Source organism: Heterodontus francisci, chromosome 37 (assembly GCF_036365525.1).
Source record: "Heterodontus francisci isolate sHetFra1 chromosome 37, sHetFra1.hap1, whole genome shotgun sequence".
NCBI lineage: Eukaryota > Metazoa > Chordata > Chondrichthyes > Heterodontiformes > Heterodontidae > Heterodontus > Heterodontus francisci.
In genome coordinates, this window is record NC_090407.1 from 27,432,154 (window position 1) to 27,452,614 (window position 20,461).

General features: G+C 45.1%; 1 protein-coding gene and 1 long non-coding RNA gene across 3 annotated transcripts in view; one reads left to right on the forward strand and one right to left on the reverse strand.

Moving 5' to 3' along the window:
• The window catches only part of LOC137352210 (kazrin-like), a 528,676-nt gene that overhangs the window by 72,446 nt on the left and 435,769 nt on the right, over positions 1-20,461 (reverse strand). The gene's annotated exons all lie outside the window — the stretch shown is intronic.
• LOC137352211 (uncharacterized) lies at positions 1,863-8,911 on the forward strand. The gene is made up of 3 exons (XR_010969650.1): positions 1,863-1,978; positions 2,546-2,800; positions 8,823-8,911. It is a non-coding gene; the product is annotated as an uncharacterized lncRNA (long non-coding RNA).

Below are 20,461 nucleotides of genomic sequence, written 5' to 3' on the forward strand. Positions count from 1 at the left end.
CAATTTACCTATCAACCTGCAAGTCTTTTGGCTTGTGGGAGGAAACCGGAGCACCCGGAGAAAACCCACGCAGACACAGGGAGAACTTGCAAACTCCACACAGGCAGTACCCGGAATCGAACCCGGGTCCCTGGAGCTGTGAGGCTGTGGTGCTAACCACTGCGCCACTGTGCCACACGTGGAAATCTTTGCACAGCAGAAGTCATTCTGGGAATGTGGTTGGGGCACGATGTTTCTCCCATTCCTGGACATGGTGTGAAAAATGCTGAGGCTACTCTAGACAACTAATACAGAATCCCATCATGTGGAGCTCTGCACTGGAAGTGTAAATTCTGAAATCTATCTGTACAGTCTGCTCCTGTTCATGATCATGAGAGTAATTTATTGTGCTAAAATAAACTTGATTTAAATTAAGAGCTGACCAAGTACATAAAAGTGAGTGAGAAATCACCTGGGTACGTTCTCAGATTATCGACACAGAATCAATAACCTGCCTTCCAGTTCCTTATACCAGTTCCAGTCCTGCACGCTTTACACAACAACTTTACAACAGGATGAAAGTGCCACAGCACAATGACTAGACACACAGATCAAAACAACCACTCATGTAAAAACACATTCAGCGACAGCACAAGAGTCCAAAGTATGTCTCGTAACAAGCACATCAGCTCAGCTCAAACTCCTGCAGCTTAATGAATTTATATTGGACAACACAGCACTGCCTCACCCCTTTAAGGGTTAACCTGACATAAGCTGCAGGATGTCTCGCCTATATAAAAGCAAAATACTGCAGATGCTGGAAATCTGAAATAAAAACAAGAACTAAACCACAGGACAAACTGCAATGTCAACATGTAGGATGTTTCCCGAAAGGAACAAATTCTCAGTCTCTTCACCCCGCCCTCAACCCCCCACTGAGGTGTGTCTCTTCTAGCAACCCAGCTGGGGGCTGCTGACACGGTCTTCACCCCCGTACCCCCAGGGCCAGTAGCCAAGTGTTTGACTTTCGCATAGGGTAGGCTCCAGATTGCGACATGTTTTGGCAGGTGAACAGCAGATATCAACACACATGATCTGACCCCTCTCGGTAATCCAGCACTGAGCCGCATCAGTGAAGGGAAAATAGATTTATAAAGACAACAAGATCCAAGTAGCTGTAAGCTATATCCCTCCCCCCAAATTGATCACGTCCTCTACTGTCATTCTTGTATGTGCTGGGGAACAGTTCCACAGTTGCTAGCCACACCCTCCCCATTCCTCACAAGAGCTTAAACAATATCAGTGGGATATTTAACCACAGATGGCATCACAGCTGAAACCAACCCTGTTTACCAACTTCACCATGCTCAATCCTACAGGGGAAAGCTCTTGAGAGTGATCAGAATAACACCTGGGCTAAAAGGGTCAATATGAGGACAAGTTGCATTGACTAGGCTTGATTTCCCTTGAGTATAGAGAGGGGGCGGAATCTAATTGAGGTGGTTAGAATGATTAAAGGAGTTGATAGGATCGATAGAAACTATTTCTTCCAGTGGAGGAATAACATTAGAGCAAGGCCATTCAGGGGTAATGTGAGGAAGCACTTCTTCCACACACAGGGTGGTGGAAATTTGGAACTCTCCCACAAAATGCTGTTGAGGCTCCAATTAAAAATTTCGAAACTGAGGTTGACAGATTTTTGTTAGGCAAGATTATTAAAGAGTTATGTAAGCAAGGCAGGTAAATGGAGTTAAGCTCCAGGTCAGCAATGATCAAATTGAATGGGGGAGGAGTTGAGTGACCTCCTCCTGATCCCATGTAGAGGAGCAGTGAACTTTGGTAGATTTCTCTGCACTCCCCCTCACCCCAGTCTTTAATGGGGAAAGACGTATTGAGATGTCAGTGGCGGCAAAAGTTCACAGCCGGTGAACAGAGAAAGCAACGAATTTCCTACCAGCGACGGGAGGGAAAGCTGCGGGATCAGGGCAACGAGTGCAAGGTAAGGGAATTACCTGAGGCGGCTGCCCCCAGCAGGAGAGAGAGGCTGCCAGCCAGCAGCAGGCCCCGGTTGCCATGCTTACCGCCTAGGCCGCTGGCTGAAACCTGCTCCTCATACAAACACACAACCTGCAAAATGCTCGACTTCCCAAATCCCGCATTGTAAGAGAAAACCCTCCAAAAAACCAACAAGCAGCACTTACAGTCTTCCCTGTCCGACTTCATGGTCAGTGTGCGTGGAAGATTCCCTCTGTACTACAGCAGCTTCTCTCAGTCACTGAGCTCCTCCCAGCTCAGGAGGAAGCTGGCTGAACTTTACCTGTGCTGACAGGAATTTGACCCCCAGCAGGTTTTGCTCTCTACTCAACCATGATGTCATGGGAGGCGGTGAGAAGTTTTGTGCTGAGAGATTTTCTCCTCTCCCTCAGCACTAACTCTGGTCTAGTGTTACACACAAGGGCTGAGGCTCTGAACTGGCTGCAGCTGGGACCTCAGGGGGTTTCTTTCCCCTTCACAGCTCCTTTTTAGTGCTGGTAATTGGATCCAACAACCTGTTTCTTTGTCTCAGGTTCCAGGCTGCTCTTCACCAGGTGATCATCTCTTACAAGAAGCTCTCACAAACAACAGTCTTGTAGACAACTGCAGTCTCTTTACAGTTACCAGGCACCTTAAGCCCAGCCTTGGAGGGCGAAGCTGCTCTTTGCATTTGGTCTGGTTTTAAATTTGTATTTGAACACTGGTTACGTGGCTAAATACAACTCAATAATTCTGGCAGCAGGCTCGTCGGTCCAGGTTTCTGTGGAATTGGCAGACTTAAATGCTGGTAGGTAGCTCACTGACACCAGTGACCGAGAATCTCAATTAAAGCAAGGCTAACATAAACAAAGAAAGAACTTACATTTATATAGTGCCTTTCACAACCTCAAGATATCCCAAAGTGCTTTGTAGCCAATGAATTGCTTTCGAAGTGTAGCCTCTGTTGTAATGTAAAACACGGCAGCCAGTTTGCACACAGAAAGGCCCCATAAACAGCAATGAGATATTTAGATAATTTTTTTTAGTGATGTTGGTTGAGGGATAAATGTTAACCAGAACACCAGGGAGAACTCCCCTGCTCTTCAAATAGTGCCATGGGATCTGTTACATTCACTCGAGAGGGCAGATGGGGCCTCTGTTTAATACCTCAACTGAAAAACAGCAGAAATTGAGTTTCCAATATGAAGTTGAGTTCTCGCTCTGACAGTTGCCGGGCAGGAAGTTTGGAGCAATTGCTGGAGCAGCCTCCCTTTAATACAGTGCAACAATGCAATAAATTTAGTGTTTCAATTTTTTCCTCGTGCTCAATGAATTCCAACAGAATATCCAACTGGCCCAGGAGTTCATTAGTGTAACAATGTATGTGCAGAAGTTTTTTTTTCTTGTATCTTCATACTGTGTGGACTGGCCATTTCAAAATATACCCATTAAATCTCCAGACTCTGATTGCTCACAGTTTGTGCATAAACATGAGGTCAGTTTGATAATACTGCCAAACGGTTATTCAGAATGTCATGCATTGACTGCAAAGCACTCCCTTGTTGCCACTAGCAACAATCACACAGCTCTAGGTGAAGGGTCAAGTACTAATGCCAACAGTACAGACAATGGACAAGACGTTGGTGCCTCTGATTCTCCAGGGTTTCTGCCAAAGTCATGATAGCTCACGGAATAAATGGGAAAGTAGCAACATGGATATGGTATTGGCTGAGTGGCAGAAAAAAAGGGTAGTGGTTATTGGATGTTTTTCAGGCTGACTGGAGGAAGATTTGTAGTCTAGTTCCCCAGGGGTCAGTGTTGGGACCCTTGCTTTTCCTGATCTATAAGCTGATGAGCTAGACCTTGGTGTACAGGGCACAACTTCAAAGTATATGGATAATTAGATTTTTAGATTAGATTAGATTAGAGATACAGCACTGAAACAGGCCCTTCGGCCCACCGAGTCTGTGCCGAACATCAACCACCCATTTATACTAATCCTACACTAATCCCATATTCCTACCAAACATCCCCACCTGTTCCTATATTTCCCTACCACCTACCTATACTAGTGACAATTTATAATGGCCAATTTACCTATCAACCTGCAAGTCTTTTGTACTAAACTTGGAAGCATTGTGAACTGTGAGGAATCCCTTTATGGACGTGTTCAGTTGCATTAGTTTAGTTTAGAGATACAGCACTGAAACAGGCCCTTCGGCCCACCGAGTCTGTGCCGACCATCCACCACCCATTTATACTAATCCTACACTAATTCCATACCACATCCCCACCTGTCCCTATATTTCCCTACCACCTACCTATACTAGGGGCAATTGCTAATGGCCAATTTACCTATCAACCTGCAAGTCTTTGGCATATGGGAGGAAACCGGAGCACCCGGAGGAAACCCACGCAGACACAAGGAGAACTTGCAAACTCCACACAGGCAGTACCCAGAATTGAACCCAGGTCGCTGGAGCTGTGAGGCTGCGGTGCTAACCACTGTGTGATCTCTGGCGTACTGTGATTAGGAGGCTATTTGCCAATTGTGGGTGTGCTTTTCCAAACATAGTATCCCACAGGATTCAGATTGTCAAGAACTCATTTTACTTATGGAAACTGCATTTTTGCCATGAGCACAAGACAGAAATGTTGGCTGAAAGATGAGGTGCTCTATTCTCTGATTCTGTTCATATATCCACATTCCATTATTTCTGGTCTCTTGTGCATCCCCTTCCTTTGCCCTACCGTTAATGGCAGGGTCTTTAGCTCTCTAGGCCATAAGCCCTGCAATTCTTTCCCTAAACCTCTCTGCCTCTCCCTCCTCCTTGAAGATGCTCCTTAAAACTTGCCTCTTTGACCACGTCCTAATGTCTCCTTTTTTGGCTTGCTGCCAATTTTTTGTCCAATTATGCTCCTGTGAAGTATTTTGGGGACATTTTATGACAATAAAAAGTGCTGTACACAAGCAAGTTGTTGATAAATAGATGAGACACACACCTGCCCCCCCCCCCCACTCCCTGCCTGTTTAGTACAGTTTCAGGCTCAGCTATGATTTGACCCCAAAAGTATCCAGTTTACACTGAGCATCTAGGTTTATAGAAAAATAATGGCCATTTGGGCAGTACTGAATGAAGTCTAACCCCCACATAACCATACTCCCAGCATGAGACAGCACCTCAGAAGAGAAAGGAACAAAATTTGGAGGAACTAGAAATAGGTTTGTTGAGACTCATGTTTAACAAAGCCACAAAGTTTGGATGAATGGGGGCTGTGATGAAGGCAGTCATCTCCTCCCTGTAACATATGTTACTCTGGCAGCTTGAGGCAAACAAACACCAAGAGTATCTTTTTAAATATTACAAACAGCTTGGAACTGGTTTGTTTGACCTCAACAGTTACGTGCACATTTATGTAATTCACTCAGACAATGAGTCACAAAAGGACAGAGGAAAAAAAATACAAACACTGAAAAGCTGGATTGGAATACGAAGTTCTGGCAGTGCTGGGTGAAGGAGGGAAGGGAATTTTAAAAAAAACAAAGACTTGCATTTGTAAAGCACTTTATCTTGTCTCTCAAATGTCTCAAAGCACTTCACATGATAAATTACTTTGAATTGAAGCAACAGTCATTGGGGTAGATCTTGACTTTGTGCAATAGGGTAAAACAGGTCAAGTCAATGGAAATAAAAATCGAGATTTAAAATGGGCTCCCGACTCACCCATTTTATGCTATCACACAAAGTAAAGATTTACTCCATTATGCAGGAAAATCTGGAAGCCATTCAACGTACAGGAAGATCCCACATGCAGTGAGACAAATGACCAATTAATCTGTTTTTGGTTCAGGGAGAAATACTGCCCAGTACACAAGGAGAACTCCTTGTCCTTTGTCATATAGTGCGATGCGATTTTTCACCTGAGGCAGTGTACAGGGAGCTTTACTCCATCTAATCTATGCTGTACTTGGCCAGAGAACACTCGATGCTGCCACTGGGTGCAAGAAGTAGCAACAGCAATGTATTCCTGGCAGAGGCATTCCCCTCCTTTCTGGCCACGGAAAAGTCCCTGTGTGATTGGGGTGTGAGAGGATTTGTTGGAATTCAGGCTGAAGTTCAGAACAAAACTAACATTCAATGGATAGGATAAAGAGTTGATGAGAGACCAATCATTCATTTAAAACCATTAAAGAAAATTAAATTACTATCCATCACTCCTCAGTCAAGTGCAATGAGTTACAGCCTCAGGTGACATTACATTTGTTGTCCTAATGAAATTTGTGAAGTGCTGGCTGATGCACGTGGCTGAGAGCCAGATCCACCTACTGCGTGAGAGAATACTTTGCCTAAATACTATGTCTGAGAAGCTCCATATTCACAGCTGGGCTTATTCAAGGAAAAACACTACCCTTGCTGGAGCCACTGCATTCCTGCAGGCTTCTGGAATGTTCTTCTTAGTTAATTGTTTATTATGCAACACAAGTATGCAGCCAGCTGGCTCAATGAATAGATGCATCACCTACTCTGGTGCAGAATCATGCAGGACAGGAGCCTTAGTGTTATCTCTTGGTCTATGCTGTGAGCCAGGGTAGCGCTGGGCCAGGCAAGGGAGAAAGCCAAGTAGCAAAATACTGTGGATGCTGGAAATCTGAAATAAGAACCGGAAATGCTGGAAAACACTCAGCTGGTCGGGCCGCATCCATGGAGAGAGGAACGGGGGTGTTTCAGATTGATGACATTTGGTCAGAACTGGGACAAGGTTAATTGGCGGCTCACTCCTGATCATCAACCCGCTACTCCTGCTGGAAGGTGTGTGTGTGGATGCTGGGTGAGGGGCGGGCAGGAATGGGCTCAGTGATGCAGCTTACCACCAAATGAAGAATGTCACATGGGCAAAATGGTAATTAGGACACCAGGGCAAAGGTTGGGGGGCTGGTGGGGGAGGTAAAGGGAAAGGGGAGTGTGCGCATTATGGAACCTAAGTTAACTTGATTTTGTGTTAATAGAACAACGATGCACATACATAGGAGTTTACTACTATTCCTGCAGTTATAACACTATCATGGCAAGAACATACGATCTTAACCCACCCCCTTTTTGTCCTACAGAGCTGCCTGTTTGTAACACCTTGCGGAGACACCAACATCCTCTTGAGCAAGGAGGTGTCACCGGTTACTTCCGAGGGGTGGGGGTTCATCAGGAGCAAAGCTAAATGGGTCCTGTCTGCCAGTAGTCCTCAGGTTGGGTCCCACATCTTCAGGTTGGCTAGGATTCCACTGCTGCCTCTTCAGAAACCCCTGGCCCCCTCCAACCTGCACTGTCCCAGACAGGGCAAAAGGTCTTGGATCACTGAAACAGTGTTCTTGCCTCCGAGTCAGAGCTGTCTCGGGGTGGGGGGGGGTTAATTTTAAGATTGTGTAAAATAAGTGTTGGCAAGTTGGCAGCCTGTTTTACACCACTCCTGATTTTCAGCACCACTGATTGCAGTGAGAGTGACTTGAGAGTGGATGCAGAACCACTTGATCATGGGAATGCTCAATACCAGCTGGGAGTGGCTGTAGTAACTTGCCTGATGTTGAGTGGCATCGAGTTACAAACCACCACCCCCCCCCCAATGTAAAAGAAACAGTGGGTGTAACTTTGACACTGTGCAACAGTGTAAAATGGATGATAGCAGCCCAATTTACATATCCTCCTGTTTTTCTTTCCATTGGAGTGGTGCACCGTTGGAAGCTCCATCCTTCAGATAGGATATTGAACCAGGGACTAGTTGGCCCACTCTGGTGAGTATTAAAGATCTGATAGCACTATTTAATTGAGTTCTCCTGGTGTCCTGGACAACAATCCTCCTTCAACCAGCACTGCCTAATAACTGATGATTCATCTCATCGATGTTTGTGTGAAACTAATTTTCACGAAATGGCTGCTGCTTCAACTACATAAAATGAATGAAGGGCAGTCAAAGTTATGCTGACCATTATGGCAGTCTTCCTGAGGGATGGAACAAGGTGCTATATTTGTGCATGTCCTTTCTTTTTAACTAGGTGTGTGCAATTTTTCTGCTGTTTCTGAATCCGTTAGTGGGGCAGGTAAGCAGCTTGATGATTGACCCACTTCCACTGGAATATGAAAGCTGTACAAAAGAGCCATTCAGACTTTAACTGGGGGGTGGGGGTGGAAAAGAGATTCATGAGGAGCCATAAGTTAATGGCTAATAGTGCCGTTGACAAAGTGGGATGTGTGTGTCATGAGTCACCTGCAGTGTGAAGGTACCTTCATACACAAAGAGGACCTCGGGTTCTAATCTGTAAAAGATCTAACTGAATGGCAGAATACGCTCGAGGGGTCAAATGGCTACACCTGCTCTTGCGTCCCCAAGACTTGGAATTTCTGAAGGTTACAAATGCATCACTTCAGAACCAGTACACCAGTTCCCTGCTGATTGTTTAAGTGCAAGCTTTGCTCTGAGGTAGGATGACCCGTTAAGGAGCTGCCTTTTTCATCTGAGGTAAAGTACGACAACATAATGAGAGAGAAAATAACACATGCATGTCATTTGTTCTATGAGTAATATAATATTTCTGTGAGTCACTTTTGTGGGAGGCGCATGCGTCACCCTGGGTTAGTTGTAAGCGTGATGCTCGCTACACGTCATCTGTTGGCTCTCATTCAAAGTTTTAAAAAAAAGTTTCAGCCAAATGTTTCCAGGAGGGGAAGCTAAAATATAAAAGTTTTTAATCATTAAAAGCTTAAAGTGTGCCATCTTTGTTCCAGCTGATCCCTACACTATAAGGTAAACTCATGAAAATATCAATCATTCTTTCCTAGGATATCAATTTGGTGGAACTTCTCCACCCACCACCCCCTGCCCCCCCAACCAAGCTTTCCTTTCTGCAACCACCTATTGGCTTTTATCATGGAACTGTTCTTTTTCTCCTCTGTTTAAAAGTGTGCCTTTAAACTGAGACTTGCTCGCTCCCTTTGAGAACAGTGTGCTAGCAGCAAGCCTGCTTCCTAAGCAATAGCTGGAGAGAGAAAGCCATATTCTGTAATGTATCAATTTCACTTTGTGTAAGGACTGGCTAAAATTAGTCTGATCTGGAGACCAGCGAAGCGTGCTCACTAAAAGGAAGGATCCCTCTCTCTTAGCAGAAAAATCTATATTTATCTTCAGGCTGTGTATTACTTAAGGAGAGAAAAACCCTGGAAAAGAACATTTGCATTGTTGGAGGTAGTAAATTCCTTTTTACTTCCAAACTGTAAGAAGTCTCTGCTTCAGAAGTGACCTGTCTGTTTGTGTTTGCTGGAATTCTCAATAAAGATTCTACTGAAAGACTACCAATTTTAGAATCCAAATAGACCTGTTGCTATATTCATTGAAAGAACTGTGTGACGCCTGCTGCAACCGGAGTGCTTTGAACGCCTATCCCTTAAAGACTGTTCACCGAATTCACCTGATTATTCTAGTCTGGGACACATCAACAACCGGGAATATAAATCACCAGGACTTACAACTCAGCTACTTATTTATTCCTAAGAAACATTTTTTTAAAACCTGTTAACTGTTGGTTTTTGAATGTATGTGTGTGCATGAAGGTTAGGATAAATAAGTTATAAGGTCTTTGGACATAAATTTATCTCAGTAGTGTTTAAGATTTAGTTTATTAATAAATAGTTAATTTGTTGTTGTTTAAAGATACCTGGTTTGGTCTGTTTTATTCTGGGGGGGTTAATAAAGTGTTTAATTTGACTAATTTTCGGTAGGTGAGAAAACTTTTAATATGCAATGACCTGTGGAGTAATGGGACTGAATTGACAGTGCATTGCTCCGCGTCAGTCATAACACTTTCAAAATCTAAGCTTGGCATCAGCTAACCACTGCTTCTCAATTTATCCTAACTTTTCAATTCCTTTCAACAATGGTGGTGCCCAGAGTTTACAGGCCTTAGCTGTTCCCATGGGAATCTCAATTGGCCCCTTTGAAAGCAGAGTGGTTCAAGGGTTACAGGGACATTGGAGGTAATCTCACAATTTGTAGCAGGAGAAGGGGCCTAACCCAAGGCTGAAACCAGAGGACCCTTTGTTCTTAGGAACAGGAGTAGATCATTCAACCCCTCGAGCGTGTGCCGCCATTCAGTTAGATCATGGCTAGAGTCAAGGAAGTGACCATTCAGCCCATCATGCCCTTACTGGCTCATTTAAAGAGCAGTTGTGCTTAGTCTCTCTTATCCCTGCATTTTGTGCGTAACCCTGTAAGTTCCTCATCCTCAAGTACCTTTTCATCTCCCTTTTAAAATCACTTATGTAATCAACTTGCACCACCTTTTCAGGTAGAGCGTTTCACGTCCCAATACCTGAGTGAAATAATTTCTCATCTCCCCCTTGATCTTTGAATCCAGGACCTTTAGTTATTGACTCACTCACCAGAGGGAATATTTTTTTCCCTAATTGCTCTATCAAAGCCTCTCATCTTGAAACCCTTCATTAGGTCACTTCTTAACCTTTTCTGTTCGAAGGAGAATAGTCTTAACTTTTCCAACCTCTCCTCATAACTGAAGTCCCTCATTGCTGGTAACATTTTGGTAAACCTCCTCAGTATCCTTTCCAATGCCTTTACTTCTTTCCTTAAGTGTGGTTCACAGAGTTGTCTGCAATACACCAGTTCAGGCCTAACTGCTAATTTATGAAGTTCTAGCATGATCTCTTTGTTATATTTTCCTTTATTTAAAAAAAAAATCCAAGTAACCCATGTGCTTTTTTAACTACCTGATCAAAGTGCCCTGCCACCTTTTAAGGTTTGTATATATGGACACCAAGGTGTCTCCACTTATCCACACTTTCCAAAATTGTGCATTTATCGTATACTGTCTTTCCATATTAGTCCTCCCAAAATGCATCATTCTACACCTCTATATTAAACTCCATCTGCCGTTTCACCATCCTATGCCATTCTGAAGCCCATAACTGTCCTCATCATGATCTACTACTTTGCCAAGTTTTGTATCATCTGCAGACTTTATAATGCTGCCCCTACACCCGAATCTAGGTCATTTATGAAAATTACAAAGAGTAATGGACCCAAAACTGCAAACCATCTCCCAGTCTGAAAAACATCCATCCGTCATCACCCTTTGCTACCTGTCACTGAATTAATTTTGTATCCATACTGCCACTTTCCCCTTAATTCCATGGGGTTTCATCTTAATAAGCCTCCTGTGTGGCACTTAGTCAAATGCCTTCTGAAAGTTAACATATACATCTATCATCTCATCAACAAACTTAACAAGTTAGTCAGACACAAGTTGTCTTTCCAAATGAAAATTTATTTTGTCCTTGATAATGGTTTCCAGTAACATCCCCAAGCTGATATCCTTTCTGGCCCATAGTTTCCTGGTTTATCCTTCTTTCCTGAATAGTGATATAACATTAACAACCCTCCAGTCCTCTGGCACTACTCCTGTATCCAATAGGATTAAAAGATTGTGACCAATGCCTTTGCTATTTCTATTTTTACTTCTTTCAGTCACCTAGGATATATTCCATCTGGACCAGGTTACTTACCTACTTACAGTACTACTAATCTTTTCAGTGCATCTTCTCTATCTATTGTTATCCTAACTAGAACTTCCCCATCTTTCAGTGTAACTTTCACATCATCTGCTTCCTATGTGAAGCCAGATACAAAGAACTCATTTAGTACATTTGCCATGTCCTCTGCCTCTACATGAACATTTCCTTTTGGGTCCTTAATAAGTCCAACCTTTTTTCCTAGCAAACAGGTTATGCTTTATATGTTCATAACATATTTTAGGGATGATCTGTCTCAACTCCATCTACCAACTTGGTTCCCTAACCCATAATACTTACCCAACAAAATCAATCAATCAATCAATCTGTTTTGAAATTTTCAATGACCCCCAACCTCAACAGCTTTGGGACGTGGGAGGGGGGAGAGAGAGTTCCAGATTTCCATGCCTCTTTATGTGAAGAAGTGCATCCTGACATCAGCCCTGAATGGCCTAGTTCTGATTTTAAGGTTCTTCCCCCTTGTTCTGGACTCCACCCACCAGAGAAAATACTTTTTATCTATCCTACCAGTTCCTTTAATCATCTTAAACATGTCAATTTGATCACTCCTTAATATTTTATACCCAAGGGAATAAAAGCCTGTTCTGTGCAACAGACTATTCTGTCTAGAATTTCGGCCCACTTTCTGGTCCGTTTATATGTGTGTGTGTGTGTGCGCGCCAAAGTGGTGCAAAGGGAAACACACGGAGCCGACAGCACTTGCATGCAGGTCGCCAAGGAAGTCGTGGACACCGCTCGGGGTAAAGCCACCAAGACCCTCTCCTTTCGACGCGACACCGCTGGAATAGGGTGGGGCTGTGTCTGAGAAGCTGGGGCTTCTGTTTAACTTTGGGATAGGACAGGTCTATCAGGATGAAAATCGAAATCAACCCTGAAATCAGACTGAGTATTCAAATTAACCCCTGCATTGGGGGTGGGGGGTAGTTGGTGGTGGAGGGGAGGTTGGTGTGCAAAAGAGTGGGCAGTAACCTGATTTCTGCCCAAATCTCTGAGTTAAAAAGTCTCTCCGAAATGCTGCTGCAAATACAATGGGGTTTCTGAGCAAAGTTCTATGCTTTGCACGCGTAGCTTGGTATTAGTGGGGAAAAAAAGTGAATGAAAAGCTTTACTCAAAAAATGATCTCTAGAGACCAAACATTCCAAATGATATTCTCTACAAAAAAAAATTAGATTACAGCCTCTCACTAGCAATAGCCAGGCATTTATCAGCTAGAATCAGATTGAGGGATGCTACATTCGAGTCAGTCGATCTCAACTTATGACCCATGAGGTAATAAGAACTTGAGGAGTAACCTGAATTTTTTTTTCTTTCTCTTACATTTACTCCTTTTCCCAAAGTTAAGGATAGATGAGGGAGGCCATTCACCTCATCTTGTTCACTCTTCCACAGAAACCCATGGTTCCCCATCACTGCACCTAACTGGCTCTTGAATGATTCCAGAGTTTTTGACCTGGATTTTGCTCAGCCAGCCTGCCCCAAATCACATGAGAAAGTGTCAGAAATGGTGGGGAAAATTGATTTTGTCCTCCCCAGCTGGGGATCTGCCACTGAACCGCACCCCACCCTCCACCCCTTCCACATGTAAATGCCAGTGGGGCGGCAGGGCCTGTGTTCCAGGTTGTTTTTCCCTCCCATTTCCCCTGATTGCTCTGCTTCCTATGTGAAAAGCAAAGCCCCTTCCCCCACTGCTGAGGGGAAAATCAGGGTCGAAGGAAAGGAAGGGAAGCCGCTCCCACCCCCTCCCTGAGTGAGGACAGGTAGAGTGGTGAAGGCGGCATTTGGATTGCTTTCCTTAATTGGCCGAGGTATAGAATTCAAAAGCAGGGATGTAATGCTGGAACTGTATAAAACGCTGGTTAGGCCACAGCTGGAGTATTGCGTGCAGTTCTGGTCACCACATTACAGAAAGAACATAATTGGTCTGGAGAGAGTACAGAGGAGATTTACAAGAATGTTGCCAGGGCTTGAAAGTTGCAGCTATAAGGAAAGATTGGATAGGCTAGGGTTTTTTTCCCTGGAACTGAGGAGGCTGAGCGGAGACTTAATTGAGGTGTACAAAATTATGAGGGGCCTAGATAGAGTGGAGAGGAAGGACCTGTTTCCCCCAGCGGGGAGGTCAGTTACCAGGGGTTACAGATTTAAGGTGATTTGGGAGCAGGATTAGAGGGGACATGAGGAAAAACTTTTTCACCCAGAGGGTGGTGGGTGTCTGGAATTCACTGCCAGGAATGGTTTTTTTTTATTCATTCATGGGATGTGTGCGTCACTGGCCAGGCCAGCATTTATTGCCCATCCCTAATTGCCTTGAGAAGGTGGTGGTGAGCTGCCTTCTTGAACCGCTGCAGTCCATTTGGGGTAGGTACACCCACAGTGCTATTAGGAAGGGAGTTCCAGGATTTTGACCCAGCGACAGTGAAGGAACAGCGATATAGTTCCAAGTCAGGATGGTGTGTGACTTGGAGGGGAACTTGCAGGTGGTGGTGTTCCCATGTATTTGCTGCCCTTGTCCTTCTAGTTGGTAGAGGTCGCGGGTTTGGAAGATGCTGTCTAAGGAGCCTTGGTGCATTGCTGCAGTGCATCTTGTAGACGGTACACGCTGCTGCCACTGTGCGTCGGTGGTGGAGGGAGTGAATGTTTGTAGATGGGGTGCCAATCAAGCGGGCTGCTCTGGCCTGGATGTTGTCGAGCTTTTTGAGTGTTGGAGCTGCACCCATCCAGGCAAGTGGAGAGTATTCCATCACGCACCTGACTTGTGCCTTGTAGATGGTGGACAGGCTTTGGGGAGTCAGGAGGTGAGTTACTCGCCTCAGGATTCCTAGCCTCTGACCTGCTCTTGTAGCCATGCTATTTATACGGCTACTCCAGTTCAGTTTCTGGTCAATGGTAGCCCCTAGGATGTTGTTAGTGGGGCATTCAGCGATGATAATGCCATTGAATGTCAAGGGGAGACGGTTAGATTCTCTCTTGTTGGAGATGGTCATTGCCTGGCACTTGTGTGGCGCGAATGTTACTTGCCACTTATCAGCCCAAGCCTGGATATTGTCCAGGACTTAATGCATTTCTACACAGACTGCTTCAATAGCTGAGGAGTCATGAATGGTGCTGAACATTGTGCAATCATCAGCAAACATCCCCACTTCTGACCTTATGATTGAAGGAAGGTCATTGAAGCAGCTGAAGATGGTTGGGCCTAGGACACTTCCCTGAGGAACTCCTGCAGTGATGTCCTGGAGCTCAGACAATCGACCTCCAACAACCACAACCATCTTCCTTTGCGCTAGGTATGACTCCAACCAGCGGAGGGTTTTTCCCCTGATTCCCATTGACCTCAGTTTTGCTCGGGCTCCTTGATGCCATACTTGGTCAAATGCTGCCTTGATGTCAAGGGCAGTCACTCTCACCTCACCTCTTGAGTTCAGCTCTTTTGTCCATGTTTGAACCAAGGCTGTAATGAGGTCAGGAGCTGAGTGGCCCTGGTGGAACCCAAACTGAGTGTCACTGAGCAGGTTATTGCTAAGTAAGTGCCACTTGGTGGCACTGTTGATGACACCTTCCATCACTTTACTGATGATTGAGAGTAGGCTGATGGGGCGATAATTGGCCGGGTTGGACTTGTCCTGCTTTTAGTGTACAGGACAGACCTGGGCAATTTTCCACATTGCAGGGCAGATGCCAGTGTTGTAGCTGTACTGGAACAGCTTGGCTAGGGGCGCGGCAAGTTCTGGAGAACAGGTCTTCAGTACTAATGCCAGAATATTGTCTGGGCCCATAGCTTTTGCAGTATCCAGTGCCTTCAGTCGTTTCTTGATATCACGCAGAGTGAATTGAATTGGCTGAAGTCTGGCATCTGTGATGCTGGGGACTTCAGGAGGAGGCCGAGATGGATCACCAACTCGGCACGTCTGGCTGAAGATTGTTGCAAATGCTTCAGCCTTATCTTTCCCACTGATGTGCTGGGCTCCCCCATCATTGAGGATGGGGATATTTGTGGAGCCACCTCCTCCTGTTAGTTGTTTAATTGTCCACCACCATTCACGGCTGGATGTGGCAGGACTGCAGAGCTTAGATCTGATCTGTTGGTTATGGGATCGCTTAGCTCTGTCTATCGCATGCTGCTTACGCAGTTTGGCATGCAAGTAGTCCTGGGTTGTAGCTTCCAGGTTGACATCTCATTTTGAGGTATGCCTGGTGCTGCTCCTGGCATGCCCTCCTGTACGCTTCATTGAACCAGGGTTGGTCTCCTGGCTTGATGGTAGTGGTAGATTGGGGGATATGCCGGGCCGTGAGATTACAGATTGTGGTTGAGTACAATTCTGTTGCTGCTGATGGCCCACAGCGCCTCATGGATGCCCAGTTTTGCATTGCTAGATCCGTTCGAAATCTATCCCATTCAGCACGGTGATCGTGCCACACAACGCAATGGACGGTATCCTCAATGTGAAGGCGGGACTTCGTCTCCACAAGGATTGTGCGGCGGTCACTCCTACCAATACTGTCATGGACAGAAGCATCTGCGGCAGGCAGATTGGTGAGGACGAGGTCAAGTATGTTTTTCCCTCGTGTTGGTTCCCCCACCACCTGCCGCAGACCCAGTCTAGCAGCCATGTCCTTTAGGACTCGGCCAGCTCGGTCAGTAGTGGTGCTACCGAGCCACTCTTGGTGATGGACATTGAAGTCCCCCACCCAGAGTACATTCTGTGCCCTTGCCACCCTCAGTGCTTCCTCCAAGTGGGTTGAACATGGAGGAGTACTGAGTCATCAGCTGAGGGAGGGCGGTAGGTGGTAATCAGTAGGAGGTTACCTTGCCCGCGTTTGACCTGATGCCATGAGACTTCATGGGATCCGGAGTTGATGTTGAAGACTCCCAGGGCAACTCCCTCCCTACTGTATGCCACTGTGCCACCACCTCTGGTGGGTCTGCCGGTGGGAGCGGACATACCCAGGGATGGTGATGGCAGTATCTGGGACATTGTCTGTAAGGTGTGATTCCGTGAGTATGACTGTGTCAGGCTGTTGCTTGACTAGTCTGTGGTGAAGGCAGAAACCCTCAATTCTTTTAAAACGTACCTGGACATGTACCTGAAGTACTGTAACCTGCAAGGCTATGGACCAGGTGCTGGAAGGTGGGATTAGATTGGGCGACTAGTTTTTTTTCGGCCGGCACAGACACGATGGGCTGAATGGTCTACTTCTGTGCCGTAATTGTTTTATGGTTCTATGGAAGGAGCGCTCACAACAATCCCTGAAAAGCCAAGCCTGTTGGGGAGAAAGAAAGGCCCCTTCCCTTGCTACTGAGAGCTTGTAGACTTCCTTCCTCCTGTTTCCATGCCTTTGCTCCCTCATCCCCTTCCCATTTCCCTCTCCTCCTCCACTCATTCTTCCTCCCTTCCTATTCTCTCTCCTGTCACTCTTTCCCCCTCTGATTTCCATCTTCCACCATTCCCCTTTGCTCCCTCTCCCCTGCTCTGTCCCCTGCCATTTCCTTTTGCCCCATCTCCGCCTAGGTCCAATTATCCTACTGCGTGCAGAATACTGTAGATGGTCTTGACTCCCTATGTTTAACTGTACAGGAGATTGCATTGTGTTTATGAAACATCTTCACTGTCGTGATGGCTAGCTGACACCATCTTATCAAAGTTGGAATAAGGGGGCCCCAGGAGTATGCCAATATTTACAGAGGTTTCTTCAAAGCAGGTTTATTACAGATTGGTGCTCAGAAGTGTCGATATTAATAGAAGCTTGCAGGATGTGTGTCAATATTTACAGAGGGTTCCATGGAGTGTTTCATATTTAAAGGGGATTGCAGGGAGTGTGCAGATATTTGTAGGGACTGCAGATAAGTTTGCAATCAATGCTTTAAAAGAGAAGATTCTGGAACAATTAGGCAGCATTTTTGTCATTGTGAGTCATACTGATATCACACGCAGCACTAACAAACAAGGTTAGTTCACCTACAAACCCTGAAAAGGCAACCTCTCAATTCCTCAGCAGTCTTGCTCTTCCCCTTTAAGTGTGGGGCATTTAAACAATAGACTGAAGAAAAAACAATGCAGGCTTCATCTGCGCCCTCGCCTGAAAGGGCCTCTCTGAGAGAGCCGGTACAGAAAGCGCAGTGTTTAATGAACAGTCTATCACTGTGCTGAAAACAGCAGCAAATGCCAGGGCTCAGCCTTGCATTGAAAACAGTCCTAAAAAGCAACCTCACCATAAACCAATACAGCAACAAAGACACCACCAGTAATACAATTATTATACCACAGACACATCACGGAGCTACAATCAATTGGACGGCAAGTGAATACCTCGCCCAGTTTGAATTTGAAAGCAAGCCCTGCAAGGACCAATGAAATGGAAGAGATTGTTGGCATGCCCTTTGATCCTGTTTACATTTGAATAAGCGAGGACAGGAAGGAAGCATTGCACTTATCGAGGATTGGGATCGGATGATGTTTTTGGGCCATCATGTGGCAAATAAAAAGCTTCTGTGCGGCATTTAATGAATGAAACCCACACAAACATATTTAATTCCTCCCTCCTGCTCTTCCGTTGTCCATCCTGTCCAGGAGGATAATAACTATAGATATTTGGGTACAGGTCTATGGACAGCTGCAATCCTCGGGAACTCATCCAAATGTCCAATCTTCTCTCTAGGCAGAGGGAGCTGACTGGCTATATAACTATTTGGGCCATCAAAGCTGCGCCTGACCGTGTCCTTACCTAATATCCACATAAACACACTGCCAAATGGGGCTATTCAACAATGATAGGACACCCTGCTGATCTTTGTTGCTTCCTTGTCCTGTGATGTTTGCACCAACTGGTTTCTCAGTCCCTTTCTCGGGGAGATAGAATCTGTACATTGTCCTTAAGTCTCCCTTGCTCAGGAAGACATTTGCACTGAGTCAGTCACTCCTTCGGAAAAGCATTTGTGCAACACAGGATTGCTGGAAGTAACGTAATTAACAAGGATTTGAGTGATAAAATCAATATTGCTATTTCCAGCTCCTGCAATGCGTTAATCCCACTATGTTGATGCACTTTGTACTGACTCAAATGTCTCAATACAAACTCATATACGCACACAGACATGCTCCCCCGCGCACACATGCACACTCAAAAACACAGCAGGCAAGAAGGCCTCACAATAGCTGGCCCAATGTCTTGGTATCTGAATGAGCCAAGTTTATGGCACCAGACATTTTTTAATTAGACTGCACCTGAGCTGTCTGCACTCCCAGTTATCTGCCATAATTTTCATAGGAGTTTGGATTTAGCTTTGCATCAACCAGCTTAAGAACAATTAAACATTTTCAACTGATTTCTTTTGAAATCTCGATTGGGCAGGATCAGTAGGTGTTAGTGTTACCTAGATGTTGAGCACCTGCTTCAATTTACTGTTTCTGCAGCTTTGGTATTTTTATCTTTGGGGTTTGGAAGTCAGTCCCTCGAGTCCAGGAGCTTGGGGCTCCAGGCATTTTTCTCAAGAATATTTACTCTTCATCTTTACAATGACAAATAGTGGAACAGTTGGGAGTGGTGTCTTAATCCATGCAGAAAGGGAACTAGATATAATTGATCTAATTAGAGCAATCAGAAGTTAAAAACTTGCTGTGTCAGATAAAGTATTGGGGAACTCGATTTGCCAGCATTTCTCCTCCGACGGGGTGCAGTCCCCTCTGTCATGAGCAATAACCCAGCTTCCTCTGTCAAACTTCTATTTTAAATCAAATAAAAGCAAAATACTACAGATGCTGTAAATCTGAAATAAAACCAAAAAGTGCTGGAAATACTCAGCAGGTCTGGCAGCGTCTGTGGATAGAGAAGCAAAGTTAACGTTTCAGGTCAGTGACCTTTCATCAGAACTGGCAAAGGTTAGAAAGGTAATGGGTTTTAAACAAATAAAGTGGGGGTGGGGCAAAAGAGAACAAAAGGGAAGGTGTTATAGGACAGAGGGTCACAGAGAATAACTGACAAGGTGGTCATGGGGCAAAGGCCCCATAAATCAACAGCTTAGCTTTGAGTTTCCGGCAATTTAAAAATAACTGTAGAGCTTTGCTGATGACTCAATGGGAACAATTTTTAGGCGTGGTTCTGTCCCAAGAACAGGTGTGGACGAGGTGTAGTGGAGCATGAAATCAGGGGGAGGAGATCAGTACTGATGGTTCTCTGCCCCTGCGCGCGGTTTGGATTTATGGTGGGATTTCGGGCAGGTGATGAAACTCTCACCTAAAATAGGCTGGAGCCTTACTATAACATTTGAATGATGTGCAAGTGACAAGATAAACTGCATCGTTCTCTGACTATTAGCCTGGCACAGCGCCAAATCGTCATGACACCCAGAGTCAATGGGCAGCCTAGGTTGCAAGCCCCTGAGCTGTAATTCTGAAGGGCGTAGCATTAAAATCCATTCAGCTGTGTTGGGCCATTCCTGCACCAATTCTACTTCAATATTTTTGTACCTTTTTGCTGTCATTTAATTACTAAGTTGCTGCTTTTTTTGTGTACCAGCTTCCCTACTGACACTAATGGGACCCCCAAAGTGAATCCTTTTTGGGGGAGCAGTTAACAGAGGAGGGATGCCAGGATGTTCCAGAGACATTCTATGCCCACCTGCTGTTACTCTCATCTGCCGACACAGGTATATATACCTTGCTTTTGGCAGATGATCATTATCCTAAAGGCTCCTGTTCCTGGGGAGACTGTGTCAACAGGCACAATGGCATTGTCACACTGCTGTTTCTGGGAGCTTGCTGTGCACAAATTGGCTGCCGCATTTCCTACGTTACAACATTAATTACACTTCAAAAATACTTCATGGACGTCCTGAGATTATGAAAGGTGCTATATAACTGCATGTCTTTCATTTTTATTTTTACAG